Genomic DNA, 10,454 nt, shown 5'->3' with positions numbered 1-10,454 from the left:
GGAGACGGGCGATTCACATTACAAAGGATCTTTGCTTTCCGCCACCATGTACGGGTTCCATGATGCTGAGCCATGTCTCTCGCCATCCTCTCGTGCATATTAATAATAATTCTTTCACTTCTGGTAGGGTCCAGAAACCGACCGTGGATGGTCCCCTGGGGGAGGGAGAAAGACCCAAGTGCCATCAGTATGTGTGGCACGTGTTGTGAGCTGCGTTTGGAAAGAAAAAATTGCCATCGCCTTCTAGGTTCGGCCTGGTCCCATAGCTCAGTGGTTAGAGCATTACTCATGACAAGCAAGGTCCCGGGTTCGAGTCCTGGTGGGTCTGGCCATTTTATCTCTTTTCAGGGAGTTCACTTCCCCAACTGATCCTTTGAATTTGAAGTTCTCCAAATCTTTTCAAAATAATTATTTATAATAATAATGTGATATGGAGAAAATGATGAACAAAAAAGTTCGAAGTACGATTTTTTGTTTATAATAATAATAATTATTATTATTATGGATTCACTGGACCTGAACCTGAAACCAATCAGTTTTTGAAGTCTTTGGCTTCACTTTTTGTAGAGCGCCATAATTATCTCGAATACCCCGTTGCCATGGGTATGCTGCGTACCCGATTATCACTTTGCCTTTTGCGGTGGACTTGCTTCCGTGGAGGCTGTGGCTCGTATAACAAAAGACGTTTGAATTCATTTGTTGCTCAGTGCCGTCAGGCTCGTTAGTGCATTGCACTTGACCTGAGCTCTTGCTTACCGGAACCTATCAGGGCCCTCCGGATGTGAATCGAGGGCTGTTGGACGGTGTGCATGCTGCGGGGGACCTGGCGGATGGCACTCATGCCGCATTATCACCTGGTTAGGCTTTGGTGGGGACGCCAGTCACGTGACAGATGGCACTCGTGCAGCGTTGTGCTTTCACTCTTTCTTTGCCCTGCGTATACCTGTGTCTCATGGATTGCGCGCCGACTGCTTTGGTTGTAAATACATGTTTTAGATTTTATTCTAACTTGATTGTTTTTTCGGGGTTAATTAAATAATATCATAATTATTCAAGGACATTAGTTTTAGTGCAGCCTTTGACAATCAAAACCTTAATAGTAAGTCATATATTGACAGAGTTTATGAAACCGTGAAACGCCACCAACAACATCATCAAAAACAACGAGAACGACAGTAGGTAGAAAAATCATGTAATAGCTGATTGGCATGGTACTGTAACAGTGCCAACTTACAAATGTAGTTTTAAGATAGTTTGAAGTGAAAGGACAACCAAAACATCAGGCAAAACCGACCGCCTCAGTGAAACAGCACTGTACTTCGAACATGACAATTTAGATGGACAATAATTATCGGGAAAGCCGCAATTTCGCACGCGACGATCGTTTCGCTGTAGAGATAAGGACGACTCATACGGTGCACAAGAATGAACTCGGATGGACAGCCAAGGATTAAATTAGAAAAAATAAAAGGATCAAGGAGCTGCAAGTTACGCTATAATAGCCAATAACACCACCAGTTCCAAATAATCAGCTCGTGCGATACCATTGCACGACACTGACCGACCGTACTGACGTTCTGCAACTAACTGGCTAACAGCTCTTGCACATCTCGGATGCGAACTCCAACAGCCTGCCAACTTGGAATTGAGTTAGAAATAACATAAGGAGGGGACGGTGAGCTCCACCAAGATACACACGGCAAGGTCATTGGGCAATACGATCAAACCACGATCCAAGGACGCAAAGCAACATTCCACACAACTTGCGTGGCTGAAAAGATGCGATGATCAATAAAACGGGAAGCTATGCGAACAAGAATCATGCAAAACCGAACGCCTCAGAAAAACAACACTGTACTTCGACTATGACAATTTAGATGGACGATAAGCAGCGGTAACAAACAGCAGTTTCACATGACGATTGTATCGCCGTATAGATAAGGACGGCTCATCAGGTGTGCAAGAATGGACTCGGATGGAGAGCCGAGGATTAATTTATAAAAAATAAAAAGACCAAGGAACAACAAGTTAAGCTATACTGTCCACTAACACCACCAGTGACTAAACAATCAGCTCATGCGATAACATTGCACGACACCGACCGACGGTACTGACGTTCTACAGCTAACTGGCTAACAGCTCCTGCAAATCTTGGATGCGCAATCCAACAGCCTTCCAACTTGGAAGGTTCTAAGTTATAGAAATAACACAAGGAGAGAAAGGTAAGCGCAACCAAGATACGCACGAGCTGAAAGTCTCAGGTGTGAAGGACGTTTGCGGATGTTCATGTATGTCGATGATGATACAGGCTGGCAAGACCATTGGACAATACGTTAAAACCAAGATCCAAGGACGCAAAGCAACATTCCACACAACTTGCGTGGCTGAAAAGATGCGATGATCTAACCTTATTCATAGCCTTGCTTAACACATGTACTGTAGATTTTCTACTCGGAGATAACAGTATGCATTTTGCTGCCTCCCGCCTTGCTACTGATTTACACAGCTGTAGAAGCTGGGGTTTCTGCCATCATGATCTGCTTCGTTCATTCTCTATCATCAACCAGAAGAAGTCACTGTTGAATTCTGGAGAAAAGCGTTTCTGTCAAAACGAATCGGTGTCCACTGGTTGTCGATTGGTTGTGTTTCCTATCAATAATTATACAGTAAAATTTAATCAGTCGGCGTGGAGAAAGCAATTTTATGAGTGCTATAAAGAGTATAATAGATGCAGACATGGCCAGACAACAACAAGTTTATGGAATTTGAAAGGATTTTTATGTTATTCAAAATCGATTTTCGTGTTCCACTCATCAGTGAATAGTATCGGAACTGAGAGTGCTGTGTACAAAATGAACCTTTTTTGTACACACTTTTAATTATGCTGTTATAAAATGTTCTTTTTTGTACACAGTTTCCTTATGTAGCAAAACAATTTGCTTTTGTGAAAATTGATGGCGAGGACGTGTGCGTCTTTGGCATGATCGTGCATGAGTTTGATTCTGACTATCCCGAGCCTTATAGGCGGTAAGATCTATATCTATCTTGTGCTTCTGCTCTATCTCTTTCGCTCTCTCTCTCTCTCTCTCTCTCTCTCTCTCTCGGTTTCTCTCTCTCTCTTTCTCTCTCTCTCGTCTTTGACTTTGTTTAGTTTGCTGTACAAGTGCATGTACTACATATAACACCGTTGACTGCTGAGTGAAATCTCTTCAAGACTTGCTCTCTTTTCTTAGCGTATTTTTATTGTAGGCGTGTATACCTTTCGTATCTGGACAGTGTCCATTTCTTCCGGCCAAAGCAGTTGCGTACTCAAGTGTATTATGAGCTGCTTATCGCCTATAAGGACTATGTAGCAAAGCGAGGCTTTGTCGCTGTTAACCTTTGGGCATGCCCTCCTGGGAAAAACGAAGACTATATTTTCAACTGTCGTCCACCTGGGCAAAGGATACTCACACAACAGCTTCTAATACCGTGGTACAAGACAATGCTGGACAGTGCAGTTGCTCGAGAAGTTGTTATCGAGTTTCGGGCAAGTTAGGTACGCCTCAACGTGACAAGGCCCAGTCAGCATCACCTGTCGCAGACGTCGGCTGCTCTGGCTGGACCATGTTCGCGAAGGACGTAACTCAGCGTCCTACCAAGCACTGGAGATGGCAATTAATACCCGGGACATCAAGCGCCCAAGTGGCCGACACCATCTCAGATGGATTGACAATATTTAAAATGATCTAAGGCGAGCCAATATTGATATTTCTGAGTGTTTTAAAGTGGGTCTAGACAAGACAAAATGGCTGATGCTTGTGGAAAAATGTGCTGCGCTTGCGTAGTTGTTCTTACTGCGATACGTTCTAACAATAATGAGATGCCTTTTGTTGGCTCTTCTGCCTGGATTTCGTTGTCAGATGCGTTAAGCCCATGGATCCTTCCATGAGTGACATGCGAATTGTAACTATTATTACTATTATTATTATTGAGGCACGGGCGTCAAGGCCTAGACGAGGTCGTCCCCCAAAGAATGCTACTGACACTGGAGGTGCACCCTCGCTGGGGACGGAACCAACTGGGGTGTCGTTGTCTTCTTCGTTGGCATCGGCTTGTTCGTCATTGCCTTCGTCTTTACCGTCTCTTCCTTCTATCCCGTCATCATCGTTGGTATCTGCGGTTTCGTCTTCTTTGACTTCCTTGGTACCGTCATCCGGTGTGTCCACCTCCGGTGGCAAAAAGCGTGGCCGGCCACGGGAGAAACCACCGGATGGTGTGTCTGCGGGACCAGTGACTCGCTCTAGGGCGAGGTTGGCAGAGTCTTTATCGTGTCCGTCGTTGTCGTCATCGTTGTCGTCAGCATCTTCCTCATCTCCCTCCTCCTCTTCGTCAACATCAACAGCCATTGGAACGTCAAAGGGAGCATCATCGCAGCAGGCAGTGCCATTAACGGACGTGCCTTTGGTACTGACATCTACATCGGCCTCGTCTGGATTGGCAGTAGCGGCAAGGAATGTCAGGTCGGTTTCATTGTCACGTAATTCCAAAGTATGTACTGGTTCTAGTAGTGGTGTTAGGGTGTATGAATCTTCTGTTGCTAACCATCTTGTTCAGAATAGTGATTGTCGTTCTAGTTATACTGATGATTGCTTTTCTGTTTGGTCTCGTTCACGTAGTCAAAGGTATTTGCGTGTATTGGAGTCTATCTACATTTTTCCCACCAAGCCGATTTTGTGTAGGCAGAAAAAGAATTTGTTTATGTTGAAATTGTCTCTGAATTTAGACCAGTAGTTCTCGTGTGTTGTTTATTTATTTATTTCTGCACCTCGTGGCATGTCAAGACAGCCAATTGAATTGAGGAGGGGGTGAGACCAACCACGGAAGAAGAGAAAAAAAGAAAATGAAGAGCACGTACACAAAGTGGGAAGGGATTAGCAACTTACAAAGCAATGGGATGCTCAGCGAGCTATGCAGCGGAAGTGGTGACTGTGACTTTGTCGACTGGGAGATACTGAAGTGCTGTCTGACGAGGGTACGGAATTTGGGCATATCTGGAGCTTGTCTAACACTGGGAGGCAGTTGGAGCCACGTGGAGTAGGAGAAAAAGAAAGGGGAATTTACGAATAGGGTAGACCTAGCTAGGGGGAGACGAACGCAGCTTCGGGTGGTGCCACCTGAATTGAACCAATTTAGGGACTGTAAATGAGCAGGGTGCTGGTCAAGAAACATTGAATGTGCCAGGGTGCACTTGGAAGCATCAAGGTAATGTTGCAGAGTGGTAGTGGATGCAGCAGCATACAAGTCTAGATTTGAGATATAACGATCGGTACGAAATATGATGCGCAGTATACGGCAATGGAGAACTTCTAATTTACACAATAACGTTTTTTATACTGAGCTTGTATACAAACTCTCATCTCTCCCCACACAACACTCCAGACTTGTATTTTGCATATAACAGGTACTTCGATGACGAGAATATAAACTGGTATATAAACTGGTGTATAAACTGGTGTATAAACTGGTATATAAACTCCTTTTTTTTAGGATCACACTAGGGGAGTTTGTATATCAGCTCAGTATAAGCATAATGTAACCTACTCAGTTGAATATGGGAATATAAACCAATATACAGGTTAATATTTCCCATATAATCAACTGGTTAGGTTATATTATATACTTAGAAAGCTGCCGTAAAGCATTATGTGTATTGTAGTAGGGTTGCGTTCCCGTTCCTGGTGTTCACTTTGTGAGTGCCGGAATGTCCCTTTGCTTTACCGTCGATCCTTTCGTCGCGGCCCCTCGTATGTGAACTAGTCGGAATGACTAAGAATGGTGTATCCTTTCACATCTGGCTGCGGCCAACTACCCTTCACTTTATTTGTAGTCGCTATTGCTGTCTATGTCTCTGTGTGTGCCAGTACATGTGGAGCGAGAATGGTGTATCCTGCTCCTTTCGTTACCAAATTCAGTCTGCCAGTGCTCCTCACTTCGTCAGCTCATCCACCACTTGACGAAATGTACGGATCAGCAGTGTACTTGTAGTTCACTGCATGTTCCCAATCGATCTGCTAAGTTGTTCTTTATTGCTCATTAATTTTACCGTCGATCCTTACGTCGTGCTCCCTCGCATGTGAACTAGTCGGAATGACTAAGAATGGTGTATCCTGCCGTTTTCGTTATTGAATTCAGTCTGCCAGTGCTCCGCACTTCGTCAGCTCATCCACCACTTGACGAAATGTACGGATCAGCAGTGTACTTGTAGTCCTCTGGCAATGTACATGTATGCCATTGGCATGATGCCTCTCGTGCACAAAGCAGAACAAGCCGGGTCTATCCAGTCTTGGTTTGCAGATGATTCCGCAGCAGCGAGTGTGTTGCGTAGGCTCCGTCGTTGGTGGGACATCTTGGCAAGTAATGGCCCAGCTTATGGATATTTCCCGAATGCATCAAAATCGATTCTGGTGGTGAAGGAGCGTTGCTATCGTGAGGCACTTGAGCTGTTCAGCGACACCAGTGTCGTCGTTACGTGTAATGGAGCTCGGTACCTGGGGGCAGCCATCGGCTCAGCTGATTTCAAAGAGAACTTTGTATCGACTAAGGTCCGGGAGTGGGCTGATGAGCTACCTCGATTGGCTGATTTCGCTCGCTCGCAGCAGGCAGCATATTATGCATATTGTTAGGTTCACGATTTCACATATGCACGCACTCGCACACTCGTACGCACTCGCACACTCGTACGCACTCGCACACTCGTACGCACTCGCACACTCGTACGCACTCGCACACTCGTACGCACTCGCACACTCGTACGCACTCGCACACTCGAACTCACCTTTTATGGCGCACAGACTCGTACTCACCTTTTCGGGCGCGCACTCACTTTTTTATTTTTTTATTTTTTTATTTGAATTCCTAATACCACTTTCACTCTCGTACTTGATCAATTTTTTTTTTTTTTTGGCACCTATGAGTATGAATTCAGGGGATGGCCCACGCCTGGTAAAAAGAAAAAGAAAAAAAGAAATCATAAAAAAGAAAACTAAAGAAAAAAGAATGTTTGGCACCTATGAATTCAGGGGATGGCCCACGCCTGGTAAAAAGAAAAAGAAAAAAAGAAATCATAACAAAGAAAACTGTTACTAATAGCGAAAACAATACAGCCATATCACAGGAGGTGAGGGTTAACCCAGACGACACTCAGCATTCACTAAAGCTGAGGGGCACTCCAGCTGCTGATCCAAAGGTGCTCGCCTGGATCGATGACCTCTTATGGTGGCAGACTACCCAAAAATTCGCTGAAAAATCGAATTTGTAAATTCATATTGAGTGCTACGTCAGTTGAAAGAGCATGAATAGCTGCAAATTCTCTGAAAATTGTGTCCCTATCTGACCAGCCGTTCAAGAGTTATGGCCGAAAATGTGCCCTTGCAAGGAAAGATTTTTTTGTTGCATGCTGTCATTTGTTGGCAGCACTGTATTTGAATGTGAGCAGACCGTGCGCAACTTGTCGTATTATGGAAACACGCGAAAGTGTGCAGAATTTTGCCCCAAGTAAAAAAGTCCAAAAAATCACGTTAAAAAACCACGTATTGGGCTGCACGGCGGCGGGCGAAGCCCGCCGCCGTGCAGCAGGACTTTTGCCAGCACCCTCGTGACGTTGCAGATATGTGGCTTGATTATTGTAGTTGACGTTGATTTAGTGACTTTGGCAAGTTTGAGTCGTGTCAAGAAGTCAGGTAGGATTCAGTACTAGGCAGTAGTGAAACGTGAGTGGCAGTCTTTGCCGGTTTCTGAGGGCATCCTGGATTTGGTGTGCAGCGCTGTGGAAATGGCTTGCTGTGGAGGTCCCAGCACTGGATTTTGTATCAAAGGTACGACCTCGTAGCACACCCTAAACCTAAAAAATTCAAAAATTGACTTGGGTCTGTGGGAGTCCGCGAGAGAACGCCCACTCGTTCCGTTGTGACAGATTCCAGGGCCACGTTGAGGGGCCCTACCCCACCACCCATGGCTGCTTCTGGACTTGTTTTAGGTTTGGGTCCCGCGCACGGACAGAATGGGCACGAAAATGTGAAAAAAATGTAAATGCATTTGTTTGGCTCCTGGGTGGCTCGCACACCGTGGCACTATGCCGGAAATTTGAGTTTTTCCGGCCTGGAAAGCGTGTCAGTGAGGCGCAAGAACTTGTAAATCATGTCCTCAGGGCCAGCATAGTGCCAGGAGTGTGTGGTCAAAATTTCACTCAAATCCACTGAGAAACACCAAAGTTACGGTCAATTGAATGCCATATGAAATTTATGGGTAGGCTGCCCCCTTAAGCTTGCAATCGCCGATCTGATGAGGGCAAACCCTAGGCGGCAACGGAGGTGAGCCATCACCATGGAGAACGGTTCCTTCCGCTTCTCGGCCAGCATTGATGCAATGCGCTTGAGGAAAGCAGAGGCAGCCTTGCCTTGACCACCGGAGGCACAAAACACTCTCGTACTCGCCTTTACAGGCGCGAACTTACCTCTACTCTCGTACTCACCTTTACAGGCGCGAACTCACCTTTTCGGGCGCGCACTCACTTTTAGGCTGTGTTTACATGAGAAATTTCAACCCGGGTCGAGTTCAGCCCGGGTTGAAAGTCTGTACGATAGACAAAAGAGGTGAGCGTTTACATGAAGACAGTTGACCCGGGTCAAATACTGATATGCCGCCAAAAGTCCACTTCTACAGTCCTGTATGGTCACGTGAATCCGTTCGCGCGAAATTTGCATCTGCAGTGCCGTTCAAACCAGGCGCGAGATACGCACAGAAGTACGTTTGTACGATTTTCTTGACCCAGGTTGATTTCAACCCTCCCCTTGGGGTCAAGCGCAATGCGTCATGTAAACGCGCCATTCATTTTGTGCACATGGCGGGTTGAAATCTGACCCGGGTTGAAACGCTTCATGTAAACACAGCGTAGCTCTGCCACCTTTTCGAGCAGAATCCGCCGGTCCGTAAATTTCTGCCCCATTCTGCTCGTATTCTGCCGGATTCTCACGTGCTTGTGAGCACAATGGAGCCGTAAATAGGCGCCAGTAGCCCTCTCCGCACTTCGTAGCTGCTTCTGCTCCTTCTTCCGCACTTTTCTGCCGAATTCTGCTCAATCTGCTCCATTTCTAAAAGTAACCCGTATTCTGCTCAAAATTCTGCCGGCATTATCGGACGACGCGATATTATCAAATGCGGCCATAAGGAATCAAAAAGGGACCATGTACCAGTGAGTTCACGTGCTTGTGAACACAATGGAGCCGTAAATAGGCGCCAGCAGCCCTCTCTGCTTATAATAATAATAATAATAATAATAATATTAACTGGTTTGAGGGAAAGAGACATAATAATAATAATAATAATAATTCAAAATTTTGAAGGACGCTTAAATTAACAATAACAGTGGCTGGGATCTGCTATAACACCACCTTACTGCGAGTGGCGCGGGGCTCTAGACACCTCACTGGTGGTGTGAGACTGGAACTGGGCTGTTATCACTGCTGTAGCGCAGTATCTACTTTCCTCACCGTTTGTGCTTGTGTTGTCATGTATATGTAGTAATGCACACCCGCCATGACGCGCTTTGCACTTCTCTACGCGCGCTGTCACTATGTACCGCGCTTTGCTTGCTTGCCTCCTTCTTTTATACTGCTGTTCTTTCCATGTCCACTTCATTCCTGATGATGGTCATAAAGACCGAAACGTTGTAACGATACCAATGGATTTGTGTGAAATGCAGTGCTCTCTTGAGTGTAGGCAGGTTGCCTGCAAACAATTCAAGAATAATAATAATAATAATAATAATAATAATTGTCTTCACTAGTTTGAGGGAAAGAGACAAACGGGAAAAGTACACACAACACACAACACGCACGACAAACGGGAAAAGTTTGTAGAAGAGAAAAGGACATAAGGATACGAGTTAAGAGAAACTCTCCATCACTGTAACATGATATTATATACAGTGAGAAAGTGCAATAACTAGGCACAAAACTGACAAAGTACTGAGACATTCGACGTTCTGACACCTAGCTTCAACACATCTCCGTAGCGCTAACCGACAGCCTTCCAACTTGGAAGGTTCAAGGTTATGGAAAGACCAAAGAGGGGATGTTACAGTGATGGAGAGTTACTCTTAACTCGTATTCATATGTCCTTTTCTCTTCTACATTTATTTATGGCTCAACATCCGAGTTTCAAATAATAATAATAATAATTTTTGAACGGATTGGGAGAAATTCTAATACAAAGGATCAGTTGGGGAAGTGAACTGCCTGAAAAGAGAAAAAATCGCCAGACCCACCAGCACTCGAACCTGGGACCCTGCTTGTCATGAGCAATGCTCTAACCACTGAGCTATGGGACCAGGCTGAACCTAGAAGGCGCTGACAAGTTTTTTCACTCCAAAGGCAGCTCACAACACGTACCACACATACTGATGGCACTTGGGT

The sequence above is a fragment of the Sycon ciliatum genome, chromosome 1 (genome assembly GCF_964019385.1).
Source record: "Sycon ciliatum chromosome 1, ocSycCili1.1, whole genome shotgun sequence".
NCBI classification, from domain to species: Eukaryota; Metazoa; Porifera; class Calcarea; order Leucosolenida; family Sycettidae; genus Sycon; species Sycon ciliatum.
This window is presented reverse-complemented; position numbering follows the sequence as displayed.